Genomic DNA, 22,193 nt, shown 5'->3' with positions numbered 1-22,193 from the left:
GGTAATATATATATAAAATTTGGACACAATATAAAAGCTTTCAGAATTTTTTTTTAAATTAAAATTTGAACTAAAATTAAAAAATCATTTTCGAAATTAAGCCAATCATTTAAATATTTCAATGCTCGAATTTCTACGAAAACTGGGCAAATTAATATTTAATCCGAATCACGCATCTAGAAGTCGTCTTGTAAGGGCGAAAACCCAGCCCGATAGCAGCAATAGTTAAACTTCTAAACCCGTTAAAACTAATTCTTAGTCACCGAGAGAATAAGAATGCGCATAGAATAATACTATCACATCAAAGATCTTTCTTTACTGATGGCATCCTTTTCTGCTTTCCCCTTCTGTCAATCAAAGAATTTGTGGATTTGAAAGTAGCAAGAAAATCTTCAAAGAAATAAACAAACAAACAAAGGACATTTTACTTCTTGAATGGAAAGTGGGAAATTTTCACTTCAGCCGGCTGTGGATGATGCATAAAAGCGAAAGAAAGGAAGACTGCTACAACGGAGGACAACAAGAAGAACAATAAAAAAGTTTCTTTTAGTGAAATCAAATATCTGATTCCGATACTCGAAATCGATTTGTTTCGGGAAGGTCCTCTAAAAATCTGCAATATTCCTCGCAAAGAAGGCAGGCATCAAAACGATCGTTACTTGTGCAGTGAGCATATTTTGCTGAAAAGAATATTGAATTTCTTCTTGCTCGCCATTTTTTTCCTTAATACACAAATGCTAAATATTTGCGTTATGTAAATCAACTTTTCTGTTCCAATTCATAAATCAAGTAACTTATTTTTAATGGCTCAACGACTGCAATGTGCGTTATTACAGTTATTGTTATAAGAAAGGACAGGAGTTTTTCAATATGTGTAAATTGAAAGATTTAGGAATTCTATAGTTAAAATGTAAGAAAGAAAAAGGAGAGTATATTTTAGTCATCATATTACTTTTCATAATACCTGTCTAAAAATAAGTAATCATACTTAATTTATCTTAAATTAAAATTATCGAAAAGAAATTTCAGTGAACTAAAAGGTTAATCATTCTTATGTAAGTCATATATAATGTTTATTGTTCTTTGAAACTTTGTAAATATTTCAGTGCAGTTATTGTATAGGTGGACTACACGAATTTATTCTTAGGCATTTATGACCAAGAATATTGCGGTTGTTAATTTCTTACTTCCTTGTACGAAGTAAAGCGCAGAGACTACAGCGCAGAGAAAGCTAATCCGATCAACAATAATTAGCATCAGCTGACTAAACAACTGAGCTTAGATGTTCTCTGTCTGGCTTTTTACAGCTTTCAATCGGTCACGTGAGATTCTAGTAATTTCTGTTTCTTGGGATTTCTGGAAAGCAAAAGAGTAGAATTACGGTTACGACTAACATAGTAATCAGTTACACTTATTCAATTTAAATATAAATTACTGAGATAAACTTTATGTTAAATGATATTTATGTTAAATGCACGTGCTCCTGTATCTTTAATTTTACGGCTTTCGCTTAAAATACGCCTCGTGCTGCACTGCACAGGAAAATAAAACAATTTGAATTATAATGAGATACATTCCGCAAGAGAAGAAGAGGAAGAATGAACTTGCTTGTTTGCATTAGCTGTACATAAGTCACGTGATCTCTGAGACCTGATCTACTGATCATCTGCATTGTTTGCTTATAAAAGGTATACATCAGTCACGTGATCAATGAGGTCATCAGAATGTATCTCATTCCATTAAAAATATCTAACTAAATACAAAATTCGTAACACTATATTTTATACCCTTTAGTCCAATAAAGAAGGAAAAAAAGAATATCATTCCTTCTTAACGTAGAAAATTATTCCTTCTGGATCATGTGACTTTTGCTTCTGGCAGGTCTTCCTATCAGCGCGATTATACTGATCACTTAAATTTATCTTTTGATTCAGATATCCAGTCTGTTCATTATTTAAAATCGTGGAACTATTAACAATGTCCGATGAAATCTTTGATTCAAAAATCCATCATTCTTAGTATCCGTGTGATAAGTGAAGAAAATGGAATTTTGAACTACTAGAATTCAATAAACTTTGTTAAAGATTTCTAAAAGAACTTCATCTGCAAAATTGTATTTTAATCTTATGGAAAAATCGGGGCTGAGTGATGATCATTTTAATTGTATCTTTCAAATTCTTTCATTTTCTTTTTATTTATAGCTTCACTTTTCAAACTGTTGCTGCCCGATATTATCGCTCTGCATTATATTTGAAGAAATTAAATAATGAAGAATCGGCATAAATGTACGTATGTTTCTCGCATTGTGATAAAACAACGGTATCTAGAGCCATCCAGTTTCGAATGACGTAATCCTACTGCGAATATGGGCATCTGGAAGTCCAAATTTGGAATTTGTTTTATGATCGATTTCCTATTTTGTAAAACTTTAACTAATTTTTGATTAACATACTCAAGGATTTCAAAGCGAGCCATGGCAAAGTTGTACAGAAAAAAAAAAACCTATTTATCTCCAGCGTGGCGAGACTCTGTATCGCAAATTCTAAAGGATATGCCCAATTTAAAACTATTTTGCGATATTGCTCTTGAACTGAAAACTGAAGTTTATGGTTTAAGTTCGAAGAACGTGATATTTAACAAATAATTGTAAATGAACGTTTCTGAACGTGATATTTAACAAATAAAGGCGTTTCTTTTTAACACAAAATTTTTAACACAAAAACAATTTTCTAACTTATCAGTATTATTACCAAAACAGAATGCTAAATTTCCCTAAAAATGTATACATTTATTTCTTTAAAAACACGTACAGAATACCCACATTAAATAATTTAATGAGTATTTTCCTGTATCAGAACGAAAATTTTTAAATAATGTAATGTTCCATAAAATTTATGAATTTGTGATGTTAATGTCTTTTTGCAAACGCTTTGAGAGAGTGTGCTTTCGGTACTTTTTTAAACACTTCGAAACTGTTTTCTCTTTGCTATTGGAAACTATTTATCTTTGCTGTTGATATATGCCAAGGAATTTTCGATACTTTTTCTCTTGGTTTATCTTCAGCTTAGGAGTTATTTAATTACTTAAAAATATATTTGTAGATCATTTAGGTTGATACTTGTGATAGATTTCTTGGATGTGTTTTTGGAAAATGTATTTATTTTATTCACGTGAATGAAACTGATGTTTTCTTAAAGTTTTATTGTTCAGAGTATTACTCAATTATGACAGAATGCGGGATTTGTCCCCAGTATTCAACATTCATATGAACTTTGGTATGTAAGGTGTTAAGTAAGAAAAGGTTGTAAACTGAGTTTTTTGTCACATACGAAAGGCACTGAAAAAGCGAAAATTAGACTAGGAAACAAATTTTCAAAGATAATCAAGTGGTATAAAAATTAATCAAAAAGTACAACATGTACAAATGTTTCTTCCCAATAACTTATGAATATTTTCGTTTCAGTAGAATGAAGTCGGAAAGTACAAATTTGGTAATGAAACACTCATTTCAGCCTTTGAGATTTTATTCAAAGATGCAATATACACGTTCACTTGAAATGTAAGTGAAAATATAACTTTAGTTCATCAATACAATATATTAGTTATGTACAATTAATTATTCATTTCGAAGCTTTTGAGTCAAAGAAAAACATATTTACAAAACGATGGTTCTTATTTTAATACTAATTTAAATCAAAGCGCTGATGCTTCTCATGAATGTCAGATATTTTCTTAGACATGTTTCGAATGAAATTACTATATAAACTTCTTTTAAGAAAGAAATGGACTTCATGAGAAAAATCTATGACAATGCAAGTCAGTGATTCTTGGTAACTTCGAGCAAATATTCAGTATGAGCTGGGTTAACAGTCTATTCCCATAGTGTACTAAGATAAAATTTCCAGTTCTTTTCTTAATTTCTGATTCGGTGTGGTAGTGTTATTGAAGTTAAAATCTTCCAAACGTGCAAAACGTTATTAAATCAAATAATATAACTATTTAATAAAAATTTGTTCCCAAGACTTTACGAGGCATTCTAAACGATAAGTAAGAAAATATTTGAAAATCCAATGATTTGCAGTGGCCGTAACGTTAAAAATTGGTAATACTCAAAATTTTCAAAAGGCTTATGGACGCACGATAACATCATAGTCATCCTCAAATAACTTCCATCGAAACTGAACACTTTATGCACAAAATTTACTTGGAATGCAAGAAAAAAGAAACATTAGAGGATTCAAAATGAAGATACTTCCCGGAATGAAATGTACAGTATTTCAGGAAGTATTCACTTAACTTCTAACTTGGTTGTAATGAGCATATGCGAGACACGAAATGCATTCGGATCCGAAAAAAAAAAAAAAAAAAAAAAAAAAAAAACATTTAACTATCTGGCAATGAATCAAATTTCATTGGAAATGTAATGGCATGAAAAGCAGAAAAATATATCTAAGTAGAATATCTTGATGATAATATCTGAATGTGTTTGTTTTTCTAAGGCGAAAAATGTTCACTGCAGTTTCCGTTAGGGCTCAAATGAAGCAGTTTGCTTTTCTGAGTTGGAAAAATTTCACTTTAAATTTTTAAGACGAAACATCGCCACTGTTATTTCGTCTGTGGTAAAACCCATGTTCATTTTAAAATGTAAAGGGGAAAAGTTACACTTTAATTTTAAAAAGTCGAAAAAAATTCATTTAGATTTTTTTAGGTCGAAAAATTTTCACTTTAATTTTTTTAGGGAGAAAAATCTCCATTTTTATTTTGTCTATGGGAAAACCTATGTTAAATTCAAAATGTAAGGGGGAAATTTTACACTCTGATTTTGAAAAGTCGAAAAAAATTCATTTAGATTTTTTAGGTGGAAAAAGTTTCACTTTAATTTTTTTAGGAAGAAAAACATTTTTTATTGGTTACGGTATACTTCATTCTCGCTCTAACCTTTTTTTTTTTTTTTTTTTTCTTTTGAGTTGTAATATTTCTGATTTATCAAATTCCTTCTAAGTGTAGAATATAATCTTCAAACAGAATATTTTAGTATAAATAAATGCATTATAGACTAAAATATGATTAAAAATACTTCATTAGTTTTCAGGCCCTATTCCTGAAACTGGTTAAGGTTCTTACCCCTGACTTATCCCATTCGGGACATTTTCAGAAAAAATATTCATTCCTTGTTCATGTTTTCCATATTTAGACCTTTTTTCCCCTTCTTATATGTTAAATTTCACTATTGCTCTTTGTCTTGGTAGGAAGATTTTTCATGGATATTGCATACCTCTCCTATACGTCTGCGACTATTCTAATAAATTACATTACCAACTAGTGTAAATAATATCTCTAGATATATAGGTATTCTCTTGAATGTTTGCTTAATATGTAAATTTGTGAAGCATTTCTGTTTGAATACTTGCATTTGAATTTTTCTTTTTAAGATTAATTCACACTAAAATGTATTAAAGGTTCATTAAGTTACCAATGTTTAACCATACTATGGAGTTTATGTCAATATTATATGTTTTGTATGGTATTTATTCAAAAATGTTTCTCATATCTGTGAAAAATTAAATATCGGATGTACTTAAAGAGCTTAAGTAAAGTAATGTCAGTTTGAAATGCGTATCTTCAGTTAAAATGAATATATTGAAGTTACGTTGTATTATTATTTGGAAATTGATCTCAATATTCCCTGTTATGTAGGATTTTATTTAGAAGGAATATATTAAAGAGCTTTGAGACTTGTAAAAATAATAATCATACTCTTTGAAAAAAATATTCCGAGCTGAGAAATTTTTATATTCTAAGTAGAGAAAAAGATGACAAAATTTCACTACCGTGACTGAACATTAATTCCATGTCCAGACATCCTTTCGTTTTAGATGTTTTACACAAATATGGCTCTATAGTGAATTTAAAATATTACATTACAATGTGGATATTCTTCTCTGTAGTTAAAAATTCTGTAGCTTGTTAAAAAAATAAGGCTGTGTTAAGTTCAAATATAGCAGTGTTTATGAAGGTCTGCGGTAAATGATGGGATCACATTAAGAATCCGGGTGAAGTTTTCACGTAACAGAAATCAAAATTTAACGTATGTTCGGTGATTTAAATACAATGTATACAAGAAAATCAAAGATATTTTTATAAAATATTTCAAAAAGTCAATCTGTGTTAGTAATATATCTGAAACCTACTGCTCAATAAAAAGGAGTGTTCTGAATATATTCATGTAAATGTCTGTAGTGTAAAATAATAAGAAATGAAATGCTGTTGGTACGTATTAAACTTGGGTAGACAATAATAAGAAATTTCATATTGTTTCGTATGTATTTGAACTAAACTGGCTAGAGATGTCCATATATTAGTTCAAGTAGATTTTATGTTGTGAAAATTTACTATTTCTGAATTAGAAGGTTTAATTCAAAATCAGTAGACCTTTAAAAATTCCGTATAAGTCTGTATTTATTTTTAGGAAAAAAAGAATCAGAAATATTAACAGGGATATGTTTTAGAAACATGATAAAGGTTAAATGTAAGGCAAAATGTCTAAATGGAAAATAGAAAGTTAAAAATTTACATTTTTTGACACATTTCGTGAATCCTTTGAACAAGAATGAGATGTGTAAAAGAGAATTCGCGACGTTTTAGTATAGTGTTTCAAAAAGTTAGTATAATACGTTAGAAGAGAAAGTTTTGTATATCTTAAGTATTAGTAGCGTAAAAAAATAAGAAGAAATATAATATGCTAAGTAAGCTATATGGAAGGAACATCGTACTTATTGGTTTAAATTTGCAGAAATTATTATCCATGAAAGCCTCTAGAGGGAAATTATATGCGTGTAAGTTCCAGCTTAAATTTCATAGACAGAGAAATATATATGTAACTTTACGCTTCGAGAAATGGAGGTGTAACATCAATAAGTATTTAAAACATTAAGAAAAACATTAAGAGGAAAATAAAAGAAAGAAAAAAGACATGGGAGAAGAAAATTCTTCAAGGAATTAAAAAAAATTCTTTTATATAAAAGAAAAATTAAAAATTACTTCTTGAAGTAAAATATAGGAAAAAAGACCGAGCTCGTAAAAAATAAATAAAAAATCGTATGAAAGTAAGTACAGCGTTTGTAAAACAAATAAAGTGAAAAATGTAAAACATGGAAAGGAAAGATTAAACTGAAGGGAAAAAAAAAAAAAAAAAAAAAAAACTTTGTTAAATAAAAAGAGAAAGAAAAAAAAAAAATTAAAATTGTGAAAACGTATTACTTTTATAAAATCTATTACTTTTGCAAGTTAAACGTAAAGGAAAAGAATTTAAAACTTAAAAATGTTGAAAAAAAAAAAAGAAAATCTTATGTTTAGGTATAAAAAATATGGTGTGAAAATTAGTACATTTAATTTAACGGCGAGAAGAAAAGAAAATTACGTAAATTATGTTTGTAAGATGAAGAAATGAGAAATTTAAAATATCTTAACCAAAATAGAAACAAAATAAATTTAAAGTTAGGAATTCATTCATTATCCAGGATGTACAAAGGTGTGAACAAGTTGGAACAGAATGATTATGTGCAATCTATCAGCCTCATGCTGGTTTCCGCTGCACAGTCAGAGGATAGATACGATCAAATAATAGGATTCTCTTTCGCATCGAGAGACGACCAAATCTGTTTTCAACAAACATCGAAAACGCCCGTGTTTACGAATTTGTCTTGGAATAGTTTTCCTTTCCCCCTTTTGCGGTTTCATCCATTCATCCATTGTGCGCAGTTTCACCTTAGGGCCGGATTGCACCTTCGAACGTCAATAGCTTTCCGTATTTCTCCTTTATTTGCTTCAAAAGAATGATTGACATGTCTTTTAACAGCTCCGGAAACCAATGAGCCATACAGTAACGTGGAGGGGAAAGAACTAGGTAGAAAATAAACGAGGCGTTGGGGCGGTTTGCCGTTGCCTGAATGAACGGGCGCTACGGGCGATTTCGATGCCAAAGAGTTAAAAAGAGCACGGATTTGTGTTATCGTCCACGAAAAAAGTGTCTCTAAAACATGAAAAAATAATAGTGTGAGCAGTGTAAATTCATTTGAAGTACTGAAATATGACATAGACTAAATATCAGAAAATGTAAGAAATATTTTGGTATGTGTGGATGAAACTCTGAACGTGGTTGTAAAATTAGAAATGAAAATTATCAACACACTTAAAGGTAATCGGGATTTAAAACTAAAATTTAAATTCCATTAGTAATAATTTAGTGTAAATAAGCTAGTAAAAGCAGGTACATATTTTTCACTTCGTTACATTCAGTTACTGGTTTTCAGTCATGCCTCTTGGACAGATCACCCATTGCACTATCATTTGAAATAGACTACTTAATTTTTCAGATGAAAATGTTACATACTAACTAAGTGACCAAGCATTTAGAATGACAGAATACTATCGTTTTTCAAACACATGTTCTGACAGTATGTTGCCTTTAAACTGGGTAAAAGTGTTAAGTATATTTTCTGATGGTATTGATATACTTGTCAAAGAAGTTCTAGAAACCTCAAAAGTCGAAAGAGCATATGATAAGAGTCTCCTTTCCTATAGCTATGTCAGTTACAGGTTAAGGGGTGGCTTGAATGGATAAACGTAATGTTTGTACAAAAATATAGTAGTTCTATTTTGAACTGAGAAATAATTCGCTTTTTGTCAATTAAGGAAACTTATAATATTATTAAACAGAAGGTCTGTGAAAGACAATGCGTTTGCATAGTGAATTATGAAGGTACTGAAAGGTAGTAAAGAAGGTGAATTAAAGAATTAATTTGAACAAATAAGGTAAGGCTATCATTAAAAGAAAAAACTGTTCAAAAGGTGTATGTTAGAATTAAAAGTAAGATGTTAAAATTTAAAAAGATGTAACAGAGTAAAACCAAAGAATACTGGTAATTCCCATCCGGAAAACAGTAATTTGAGTACGATATTGAAAAAGTTGGTATTAAGAATTTCTTTATGCATGCGATGCAAAACAATTGCTAGTTTATCATGAGTGCTGACATAGATGCAATTAGTGCAGGAAAAATAGTAAAATTAGTATAGTCAGTGTCTCTAAAACATGAAAAAATAATAGTGTGAGCAGTGTAAATTCATTTGAAGTACTGAAATATGACATAGACTAAATATCAGAAAATGTAAGAAATATTTTGGTATGTGTGGATGAAACTCTGAACGTGGTTGTAAAATTAGAAATGAAAATTATCAACACACTTAAAGGTAATCTGGATTTAAAACTAAACATGACGTTAGAAACTTTGAAGACCATAAAACTATATGAGAAAGAAATGCATTTAGATATAAATGGTATTAAACTGTAAAGTTGTGAATGGAAATTTCTGAGTAAAACCTGTAGATGATCTATTATGATCGGAGAATAAAACAAGTATTTTAAAAATTGAAAGGAAATGTTTGAATATGGAGTAAATGAAAACAATTCATATCGTTAAAATGAATAAAAAGGGATAAAATGTTGGAATTACCAGTGATGAGACAGAAATAAAAACATTATAATAAATAAGTTAAACTAGAATTAAGAAATATAAACACAGAAGGGAAATCGTGAACGTAAAAAAAGCAATTAAGAGTTATAGACTTAAGTTTTTAAAAAAAATATTCGGTAATGTAAGGAAGATATTATTGAACATGTGAAAGAAATTAGAAATTCTGTAGAAAATTTAGTAAAAGAACTAAGATCACGAAAAATAGACGTTTCTTTTTAAGTAGAATTTCAAACCACTAAGTTAAAGTGTGCATAGAATACTAGAATGGTTTAAAAAAAGTAAATGAAGTTAAAATTCAGAATATATTGAACATTATAACGTTAACAAAAGTGTGAAATTGCATCTAAAATTAAGTAGTGTAACAAATAAACAGCATGTGCGGGAACGTTTGTGAAATATAATATATAAGTTAAAAATCAGGGTATGCTGAAATTTATGAAAGGTATGAAAAAAAATAGTATGTGGAAATTAAATAAAATATTACAAATTAGAAACGTTAAGTATTAAAAAAATATGACAGTAAATGAATATAATATTATGAACAGAAAACCTAAGAAATAAGTTAAAGTTTCATGGAAAACTAGAAAGGATAAAAGTATCAGAATAAAATTGATTAATAAAAACAAATAATCTTGTAGTTTCATTTTGATGACATGACGAATTATCATTAAAGAAAAGTCTTTTTTATATTTGGTTCTTTTACATTGTTTTCAGAGTTGAATAATGTAACACCAGACTTAAAAATATATTTCTAAAACATATAATTCACTTTTTTTGTCAAGAGAGGGCAGCATCGCCATTTCATCAAAATTAAGATGCAGAAAATATTTCCCGTTGCCAATTTTTAAAAAACTAACTTTAAATGAAAAGCAGGAGGTCTACAACTCAACCAGCAGTCTACCAACAACTCAACTCCACTCGTGACCACGCCTCCTAGTGTGATGACGTTGCCTTTGGCCCCGCCCTCTGTGTGACGTCATTGGCCACGCCCCCTGACCATCTGACCCTCCTGTGGCAGAACTGTCATTTTCTATCTACTTTTTTATCTCCAGCGGCGTGAGTCTCTGTATCGGAAATTCTAAAGATAATCTCATTTTAAAACTATTTTGCGGCTGAAGTGAATTTTATGGTTTAAGTGCGAAGAACGTGATATTTAATAAATAAATGTAACACACAAAATGTTAAAAAAACGCCCGTTTGGACGTAATTTAAAAGCTGAAAACCTTTCAGATTTTTTTATTGTATTATCCCCCCACCCCCAAAGGGCTCTTAATTTCAAAAGTGCATTTTGCGTCGTTTCGCTTTCTGCATTGGTTCACTTTTCCAATTTTTGACACCAAATATTATCGCCCCAAAAGGGCAATTTGTCTAGAAGGCAATTGGAAATTTCGTTTTGGCTTTCTGCTTCGATTCACTGTAAACGGCGAATCACTTTTTAAATTGTTGCCACCAAGTATTAGAGCCTTGTATTATATTTAAAGAAATTAAATATTGAAGAATGTGTATGAACGCATGAATGTTTCTCGCTGTGTGAGGAAAATAACAGTACTTAGAGCCATCCAATTTTGAATAACGTAATCCTCCAACCGAACATAAGCACCAGGAAACCCGAATTTTGAATTTGTTTTATGAGCTATTTTAAATTTTGTAAAACTTTAAGGAATTTTTGAGTAACAGACTCAACGATTTCAAAGGGAGCAATCTCAACATGTAGGTGGGGGGCATTTTTATCTCCAACGCGCGAGACTGTGTATCGGAAAATTCTAAAGATATGCTGTTTTCCTATTTTTAAGTATTTTGTGATATTGTTGTTGAATTGAATTTCATGAGGTTTAGTGCGAAGAGCATGATATTTACGGGTAACACGCAAAACGTTATATAACATATGTTATGGTGAAACACCGAAATATGGAGAATGTCGACTTTCACCGGTGAATGTCAACATTCACATAGTCTCTTGGTGTATGTTCGAAATATTTTCCAAATATTCTCATTTCTGACTTACACCGATCAATGTCGACATTCACCATGTACTAATGGTGAATGTTAAACATATAACAATATTATATTTTCTTCTCCGTCATTCAGTCGCGAATAAACGCACTTGAGACTTGAAATAAGGACTTAAGAACATGAGAACCTAAAACACACAATACATTCAAAATGAGAAAGGAAAATAATAGAAGTTAAAAACTTACTTAATGATACAGTATGTTCTAAATGAGAAAATAAAATAACAGTCATAAAAAACTTACTAAATTATGTGATTCAAATCTTATTTATTGCAACAACTTAAACTATTATGGCACTTTATGACCTCTCTTTTCGACTTAGTCACCAGAGCTGTGATTGTCGACATACACCGGTGAGGGTCGGAATACGCAAGAATGTAGTGAAATATTCGGTCTTTCACCCACGTATTTGGTGAATGCTGATATTCTCCGGTGAAAGTCGACATTCTCCAATTGCGGTCTTTCACGGTAATATATATATAAAATTTGGACACAATATAAAAGCTTTCAGAATTTTTTTTTAAATTAAAATTTGAACTAAAATTAAAAAATCATTTTCGAAATTAAGCCAATCATTTAAATATTTCAATGCTCGAATTTCTACGAAAACTGGGCAAATTAATATTTAATCCGAATCACGCATCTAGAAGTCGTCTTGTAAGCGCGAAAACCCAGCCCGATAGCAGCAATAGTTAAACTTCTAAACCCGTTAAAACTAATTCTTGGTCACCAAGAGAATAAGAATGCGCATAGAATCGCATTCTTATTCTCTCGCCTTCTTATTCTTCTTATTCTTATTCTTATTCTCTCTTCTTGCTCGCCATTTTTTTCCTTAATACACAAATGCTAAATATTTGCGTTATGTAAATCAATTTTTCTGTTCCAATTCATAAATCAAGTAACTTATTTTTAATGGCTCAACGACTGCAATGTGCGTTATTACAGTTATTGTTAAGAAAGGACAGGAGTTTTTCAATATGTGTAAATTGAAAGATTTAGGAATTCTATAGTTAAAATGTAAGAAAGAAAAAGGAGAGTATATTTTAGTCATCATATTACTTTTCATAATACCTGTCTAAAAATAAGTAATCATACTTAATTTATCTTAAATTAAAATTATCGAAAAGAAATTTCAGTGAACTAAAAGGTTAATCATTCTTATGTAAGTCATATATAATGTTTATTGTTCTTTGAAACTTTGTAAATATTTCAATGCAGTTATTGTATAGGTGGACCACACGAATTTATTCTTAGCCATTTATGACCAAGAATGTTGCGATTTTTAATTTCTTACTTCCTTGTACGAAGTAAAGGAAGTATTGAAATCACGAAAAGTTCCGGGTATGATATTTTAATGAAAATATCCATTTTGACTGCTATCGAATGCAATTTAACGATGTTTTGGAGTGACGTCTGTACGTAAGAGCAGAATAAAGGACTCCTTTACCCAAAACGGATTATAAAATTGACTAAAAATGGATTCGGTTAATCTTTGTATTATGGTAACTTGGTTTCCAACAATATGCTAGGCGAATTACGCTTATGCTAGAACTTTTATGGAACAAAAGTGCTTAATCATGACGAAGATTAGGTGCGAAATTGGGAGAAAGTGCAGAATCGCAAACTGTTTGCCGCGTTTTTAAGAATTGCACATACACGGTATCCATGTACACGTCGACCTATTTTCACTTAAAAAAAAATCCCTGAATTGCACAAAAATGGCATTGCGCACACTCTTGACTTTATCCATGTACACTGCTAAAGTCCTAGCTAGTAACCTTTATCGCCTTACCTAAATGTCGCCAAACTACCTGTTACCATATTCCAAAGATTAGCCATGGATTTAAAAGAGGTTTTTTTCGTGACATCTGTACGTAAGTATGTACTCGCATAACTCGAAAATGAGTAGCCTCAGAACGTTGAAATTTTGCATATAGGACTGCTATAGCATGAAGTTGTGCGCCTCCCTTTTTGGTTGCAATCGGTCGCACCAAATATATATATATATATATACACCAACTCTGTTATTTGGCTCGGTGAGCTGAATTTTTTTAAATTCTTATACATTGGTAAACTGTGGATTTTTTTGCTTTAAAAATGATTGAATTGTTCTTATCTTCAAGTTAAGATTTTTATGCTTTTTAGTTAATCTTATGCAATATTTGTAGAATTATCAACAATTTAAAAGTTGTTTAAGTGCGGCTAAGCCTAATTTTTGTTTACCATAGCAGCCATATTTGTTTACCATAGCAGCCATATTTGTTTACCATAGCAGCCATATTTGTTTACATTTGAAACTTAACAAAATATTAAAGTAACTCAGTTTCTGCACCTTCAATTTTTTTTTAATAAAAATTTACCAAGTTAGCAAAAGTAAACTTTCAGTTTTGTGCGCCGAAAAATCCTGCCTTCTTGCGCACCGGCCGAATTGCTTGTTTTTGCATGGAAATTCTAATTTTAATTGTAAATTTTCTTTTATTGTTTTAACTGTATTTCGTGTTTTATTTTTCAATATGTTTAAATTTTTAGCCCTCGCCACGAAGTGAGAACTGAATTTAATTGAATGAGAAATCTATTTTTAATGAAATTCGAGGAAACGAATTTAACGAAATGCAGGAAAAAATGAGTATTTAATGAAAATGAGTATTCAAGGTTGTCGTATGGTTTTTCGCATCAGATTCAAAACTGTATGGTATCAGCCACCCAATTTTGAATGACGTAATCCTACTGCGAATATGAAAGTCCAAATTTGGAATTTGTTTTATTATCCATTTCCTGTTTTGTAAAACTTTAACGAATTTTTGATTCACTTACTCAAGGATTTCAAAGCGAGCCATGGCAACGTTGTACAGAGAAAACATATTTATCTCGAGCGCGCGAGACTGTGTATCGGAAATTCTAAAGATAAGCTCAATTTAAAATTATTTTCAGATATTGTTCTTGAACTGAATTTTATGGTTTAAATGCGAAGAACGTGATATTTAATAAATAAAGGTAACACACAAAATGTTAAAGAAACGTCCCTTTGGACGTAATTTAAAATCTGAAACATTTCAGGTTTTTTTTTTTTTTTTTTTTTTTTTTTTTTTTTTGCCTGATCCATTTAGAGAGGCTAAATCGAAGGAATTCGAAATCAAATGTATTGTGGGGGGTAGGAAGGTTATATTTTTAGAACACACACTGAAAGGCGTGAAATTTAGAGAAAATCAACTCGATAGAAGTGTCAGAAATTAACTCGAAGCTTTGACTAAAATGAAAAAACTTGGGTTTGTCGAAGTAAGAAACATGAAAAATGTGCAATGTCCTCTCCAATCTGCTTGCATGGATGAAGATTTGATTTACTTCGACACGGCTGAGGGGGGGGGGGAATTGTATTATAGATGTTTGAAATCTCGACAAACGTCACGTTCTACCTTCGACACCGGCTCGATAACTATTTTGCGCATCCTCAGAAAAGCTGAAATGTAGTCCCTGTAAAGTAAATTTCGCATATGTTTTTCTCTTTTCGGTCTGACGGAGACTCTCCTGCTTTGGCGAAGCTTTCTTTATTAATCCTAGAAGTTATTTGTTTCCTATCCTCCAGCAACGTAAAAATGGCCCAAATTTTTTCGTATCTGCATGCGCTCAGCGTAACAAATCGGATGGATGCGCATTCTATCGAACTCAATTTGGCGCTATTTTTTATTACGTTTTCGGCATTATTGTTAACGTTTAAGATTGTTTTTATCCGAAACATTGTGCACAAATAAGCCTTTGAATAATTTCATGAACTGATTTATTTTGTAAACTTCATTGCTCAATTTTGCCCAAAGTTTGAGTTATGCTGCAAAATAAAACAATATAATAATGGATCCATCTTCGTTTAATCTTTATTTAATATTATTAATTTATTATTTCATTTCTACTTTTCATTACTCGCATTCTTGTTTTCTAACAAGTTCCACGCGTTCGCTTATTCGATTTGTTAGAGCACTGGTTCTCAATATTTGTTCGCCTCCTGTCACCATTGCTAGAGGATCATTTCCCCCCTCGAAAACTGCCCATCAGCGACCGAGCAGTAAAATAACTGCACGCTGGTAGTTCGGTCTGGGGCTCAAATCCCGGCAAACAGGCTGATTGCAAGGTCATGTTTCGTCTAACGTGTGTAAGAGCAAATAATATTTATTGTTAAGAAGGAAAGCTTCGCAGCAGCAGGAGTGGCTCCCTTCGAACAAAAAGGGGCACAACTGCGCATGCGTGAAATATCTGTCGCCAAAAAGCGCCAAAGCTCGAAGCTGATGTCGAAGTTCGAACAGGTTCGACGGTCACGTTTATCAAGAGTTTAAAGCTGAGCGACTCCATTTTTTTCCCCTACGTATTGACAGATATAAAATCAGACATTAAACTACGATATGGATAACATACAAGTTCAACTAGTAAAGCAAAAAAGCACGAAAATTCGAGTTTAAATTATGGCGAAAAGTCAAAGAACGATTCTTATTAACCCGTGTTCCTCAATTTCCTGTACACGTGGCGGAGGTGGAAAATCTTGGCCAGGTACATCACAAAGGGGGAAATTCTCGCCAACAGGCTCCGTCGCCAAATCCCTTGGCAAATTGTCAGTCTTCTTTCTAGCGGCGCAGAAGACAAACTGGTTTACATTACGTCTGTCTACGGTAAGAACACCTCCCGTCAGGGTGTCTGGCGGGTGGCGGGCTCATTCACAAAGCCTACAGACCGTTTCTTCTGCTGTTTGCTCCGATTGGTTAAAAGAGGTAGGGTTACAGAATCTAGTGCTTGGCGACTTTTGGTTCATCGCCTTTACGAATTGTATGTGAGCGTCGTGTACCAAAAAGTGAGCATAACCCACCGGAGAAACCGCAGACCAGTGGTAACGAGCGCGAGAAAAATTCTCAGACTTCTAGGTTGCCGGCTCTATCCCCGCTCGTAGCTTTCATAAACTCTTCTCTATACGGATTTATTTTTATTTTAACTTTATTGAATGACTTTGTCATTATTTGTCTTTTCGCCTTCGGGTACGGTGTTAAAAATTAAACGCCTTTATTTTCTCTATTTTTGTTAATGTTAATTTTTTTTTTTATTTTTTTTTATTTACTGGTTTGTACTCTTTGTAGTAGGTACCAGTAAGCAAGATTACGATCCAAGATCCCGAAAAGCGTTTCAATAGATATAGCGCATAACGGAATAAAATATAATTTTAGTTATACTTACTCGTAAAAAGAATAGGTATCCGACACCCTTAAATGTTTACTGAATGTTTTCATTTGGTTAATTTTTTAATATTCCTTTATTTGTATAAATTAATGCGCTATGAAAATTTACACAACAGACTCTTCCTAAGTGAAATAACGAAAAAGTGCATATGCTGTCTCGATATAAACACCTTTTCTTGTAAAACAATTACGTACTTTTAAAAGTTTAAATTCAAATACAAATAAACTATTAATACGATCACTAGGTTATTTAAGATATATTCCACACAATTCCTCTAAGCTTTCATTTATAAACTAAAAAATTATTGAATGAAATAAACGCTGTTTCCGTTTGTTTGGCGTTAATTACCATGCCTACAGGGCGATAACTCGCCATTCCAAATATGACCGCCAAGCAGATGTTTCCTCCAATGAGAGCAGCCCGTAGCGAAATTGTCTGTAGGCTTTGTGAATATGCGGGTGGCGGTCGCTATAGCAACAGGGCTAGTATATTTCAAATAGGGACGAACCAAGGGTTGCTTTATTGTTATTTTGTTTTTGGCGACTGTTGGCTGAAGGGAAAAGAGTTTATCATTCGTCTTCTTGGTTTCATTCCAGCTGCACGCATCTTTTCTTAAGCCTTATATTATTACTATTAGCTATTTTTATTCTCGTTGTTATATCTGTACTGGTATTTGTTCAAATTTGCTTCTATTTAGCTTGATTTTCGTAGTGCTTTGTTAATCGCCAATTTTTTAAAATGCCCTTCCAGTTTAAGAAAGGTCAACGTTTAAAGTCTCAGGCACGTCAAATAGTGTACAGTATCGCAGAATTTTGCGCTTCTGAAGCTTCGGCGAACTCTTTAGTAGTTCCTCTTCCTCAAGTTTTGAAGAGAACATCGCAAGCTACTGGAGTATTGGAGTATACAATTAAAAAAATTAAGCGCGAAGTATCAACAATGGGGGAAGATCAACTTCTAAATACGCCTGGAAAGAAACGTAAAAGCCCTGCTAATCATGAGTGCGAAATTGACGATTTTGACAAATGCGTTATGCGGCAGACTATACAAGACTTTTACATCAAAGAAAAGAAAGTGCCATCTGTGCGGAAATTATTGCCTGTCTTGAGGCAAAAAATAGACTTCCCGTGGCAAAAAGACTCATTGTGCAAAGTTTGGCGTTCGATGAATTTTCGCTGCAAGAAATGTGTTAACAAAAGAAAAATTCTTATCGAAAGACCTCACATTGTATTTTGGAGGAACAATTATTTACGCGAAATGAGGAAACTCAGAGCAAGTGGACGCCACATCGTTTACATCGATGAAACATGGATTGACAGCAATTTAACTTTTAAGAAATGTTGGTAGCATGATACGGTTTTCGGCGCACAGATAAATGTCAGTTCCAAAAATAGACTGATTGTTGTCCATGCTAGCTCTTCCGCAGGATTTATTCCAGGTGCCCAACTTATACATAAAGCATCAGCTCAAAGCGGGGATTACCATGGGCAAATGAACTATGGAAATTTTGAAAAATGGGTGTAGGAAAAGCTTCTTCCAAATTTACGACCTCAAAGTGTGGTATGCATGGATAATGCCCCGTATCACACAAAAATTGAAGATCCGACACCCACGAAATATGCTACAAAGCAAACAGTTGTAAATTGGCTGATGAAGAAGACGATATGCTGCAATCCCAAAATGCGAAAAGCGGAACCGTTCAGCTTAATAGAATGCAATCGTCCTAAAAAAGTAATATATAAAATTGACAACATCATAAAGGAAAATGGGCATCATGTTGTACGTCTCCCTCCTTACCACTGTGATCTAAACGCAATTGAATACGTTTGGTCATCAGTTAAAAGACTGATCAGGGAAAGGAATGTGACTGGGGACTTAAGCTTGGAAAATTTGAAAAATTTAACACAAAAAGCTTTGGATGAAGTCACTTCTCAAGAATGGCAGGCGCACTGCAACCACGTAGAAAAACTTGAAAATTATTATTGGGACAAGGACGAACTTTTAGAAGAGATAGTGGATGGATTAATAATTCAAACTGGCAGCAGCGATTCTGATTCTGATTCAGAAGAAACGGAATCTTGTGACAGTGACTCAGATGACTTTTCAGATGTTATACCTCTATAAAAGTCCTCCACGAAGGCATTCCTCTTCTTCATCTGATAGCTTTGTCAAGTTGTAAGGATATTTCTAGGTTCAATATTTTCTTTGCCACTATGTAAATGAAAGATTACCAAAAGTGGGCAACAATGAGCCTTCGGCAGAGGCGAAACCCCCCCTGTGGATAATAAAGAACACTGAATGGTTGCTTCATTTCCCATGACTGTTCTTGGGGACCCACAAGCCATGGTATAATTTGCTTAAAAAATAATTTTTAATCTTTAATTGAAATTAAATAAGTTTTGTTTTATTATGAAAATATTAATACAAAATTATATTAATGGAACAATGCCACTGCAGTTATAAAAGCCAAATTTTGTATAATTATATAAATTTCGTATAATTTTAAATATAAAATAGGTAACTGAATAATTTAAGAGACCTTAATTGTGTTCTGATTTTAACATTTTATTATGTTACAAGCTATTACAGTGTCTATAAAAAGCAGCATGATGCATAAATGGGCGCTGGTAATTAAGAGGCCCAGCAGCGGCCGATCGGTAAAGTCACTGAACACTTGTAGTTCGGTCCGAGGTTTGAATCCCGTGAACGGGTTGGCTGCATGGGTGTTTTCCCCATGTGTAACGTGTATACGAGGCAGTTTTCCTTAGCAAGCCCTCCACGAATGCATCCCTCCCCTTAGGCAGATAGCCCTAGTGTGCTTTGCCATAATTAATTAAATACATTTAAAGCAGAACTTCTTTCTTCGACGCTTTGACACTGCGTGAAGTTCCCCCTTGGGATGGGATTGCAACTTCGGGCATCAAAAGCTAAACACTGATGGTAAACAAAGGAAAGGAAGGAACAAAGGAAACAAGGAAGCTACTTTTAGTAGCTTCAAAAGAATGATTGACATGTGATTTAACAACACCTGAAAGCAATGAGTAATGCAGTAACGTGATGGGGGGAAAGCACTGGGTTGGAAATTATTCAGGCGTCCAGCCGATGTCTGAATGCTCGGGCGCTTGGGGCGACTTCGATGCGAAAGAGTTAAGGGAAATGAGTCACCGATTCCGTTTCTACTTTGAACCAGTTACAAATCTATCCGGGCAGAAGGCGATGGTGGTCCACCTATTAGGTGCCTCCATAACAAAGAGACCACCACATCCGGCCTTGTGTAGATTAATGGACTGGGTTACCTTTGTAATTGCTCACAATTTGCCATTGAACAAAAAATTCCGAGCAGTGTTCGCAGAGATGTCATGCCCAATGCCCAGCGATAATCTAACTATGGCATTTTTGAATGCATATGCATCTTGTAAAGTACAGGGTTATTCAAAAAGAAAGAGCAGATTTCAAACATTTATTTCTTTCAAACTACAAGAGATAGAAACATGATTCTAACGTTAATGGATAGAGAAAAGTTTACAATTATGGTATGCATTCAATGTATGTGTTACGGTGAAACACCGAAATCTGGAGAATGTCGACTTTCACCTGTGAATGTCAACATTCACGTAGTCGCTTGGTGTATGTCCGAAATATTTTCCAAATACTCTTTCTGACCGGTCAATGTAGAAATTCACCATGTACTAATGGTGAATGTTGAACATATAAGAATATTATATTTTCTTCTCTGTAATTCATTCACGAAAACACGCACTTGAAACTTAAAATAAGAACTTAAGAACATAAGAACTTAAAGCACACAGTACATTCAAAATCAGAAAGGAAAATATTAGAAGTTAAAAACTTACTAAATAATGTGATTCAAATCTTATTTATTGCACAAACTTAAACTATTATAACACTTTGAATTGCACAAGAGGCCCTTGCTTTTACAATTGTATTTATATGTGGAACACTTTTTTTTGCAATGACAGCGTGTACATATACTCCTCTCTTTTCGACCTACACCAGAGTATATCTAATATAGTATTTATAAATATAGTATTTTAAAGAAAAACTTACAAAGATACACTTCATGAAGGACTCTAAAGTACTACTTTAAGATTTTTATTTTTTTAATTTATTTTTTTTTATATGGCACTATATGGCAATGTAAAAACCTTTTATCTATTAATAAATTCTAGATAAGAGCGGACGTGGGCAGAACCGATTAACCGTAATGGTAGGGGGATGGTGCCCACGTCCTCTGTTACTACTACTACTACTACAACTACTACTACCACTACCAGAGTATATCTGTGATTGTCGACATATACCGGAGAGGGTCCGAATGTACAAGAATGTAATGCAATATTCCATCTTTCACCGACGTATTTAGTGAATGTTAACATTCTCCGGTGAAAGTCGACATTCTCCAATTTCGGTCTTTCACGGTAAAACATGCATTCAATAACTGCAGTTTGTATGGCTTCATGTGCAGACGATGTTTTAGAACTCGCCATACCGTTGGTTGAGGAATTTTAAGTTCTTTGCTTGCTGGCGATGTGGATTTCTTAGGGCTCCTTTCGTAAAGTGTGCGAATACGCTCGACATTCTCATTCGATGTGCGTGGACGTACCGTGCTTTTACCTTTGCAGATGCAACCATCTTCTACGAATTTTCGATGCCACTCCTAAATTTGCTTGTGACGCGGTGGTTGCTTATTAAATTGACGGCGAAACTGCAACAATGGACTCTAGTTTTGCCAATTGTAGAACACAGAAAGTCCTCTGCTGTGGTTTCGCCGCCATTTCACTACAGACTACCAACCAAAGAATCTCTAAGGAGAAGAATGAAAGCTTCCATAGACGCAATGTAAACCTGTTTCGCCTCTGCGCCGCTGTACCGAAGAGCCACGGCTATGCAGTGAAACACCAGCGCAGGGTGAAATTTAAACAGCGCAGTTCAAGGAGATAGTAAATTTTTTACTTTGAAATAACTCAAAATGTTTTATTTTCATACATTTCTGGAGTTTCATGAGCAAAAGGATGTTAGTTGGAATTTTGGGGCGAATTATAAAAATCCTGTGCAATTTTTATTTCAATTTAAACAGCAAGCCGTGCGAAGACAAAATTTAAATGAAATAAATTTCTTAATAATTCTTTTCTTCCGTAAACTTAAAAAAGGAGCGGGGGAAACACATGCCATACAAAACGTAATAAATTTTTATGGATCCATAGTTAAAATTTTACAGTGAAGTTTTAAAAGCAAAATTTGCAATAACTAAGTGAAACAGAAAAAAAATATTTAAAAACAATTAAGGCACCCCTAAATAAATTGAAAACACTGAAATACATTATAATTATCCGACAACAACTTTAAAAACAAATTACCATGAAAACGTTTAGCCAATTATTTGGAATGACCATTGTGAAAACCACGAGCAAAGTTT

The 22,193-nt window shown here is 32.8% G+C and overlaps 1 long non-coding RNA gene and 1 pseudogene across 1 annotated transcript in view; both read left to right on the top strand.

Moving 5' to 3' along the window:
• Positions 1 to 22,193, top strand: part of LOC146997915 (uncharacterized) — a 189,639-nt gene that overhangs the window by 152,018 nt on the left and 15,428 nt on the right. The window lies entirely within an intron of this gene.
• LOC146997916 (uncharacterized) lies at positions 18,248 to 18,880 on the top strand (annotated as a pseudogene).

This window comes from Stegodyphus dumicola, chromosome 3 (assembly GCF_044657685.1).
Source record: "Stegodyphus dumicola isolate Sdum_Otavi_A_Nest chromosome 3, ASM4465768v1".
In the NCBI taxonomy this organism is placed as follows: Eukaryota; Metazoa; Arthropoda; class Arachnida; order Araneae; family Eresidae; genus Stegodyphus; species Stegodyphus dumicola.
This window is presented reverse-complemented; position numbering and strand designations above follow the sequence as displayed.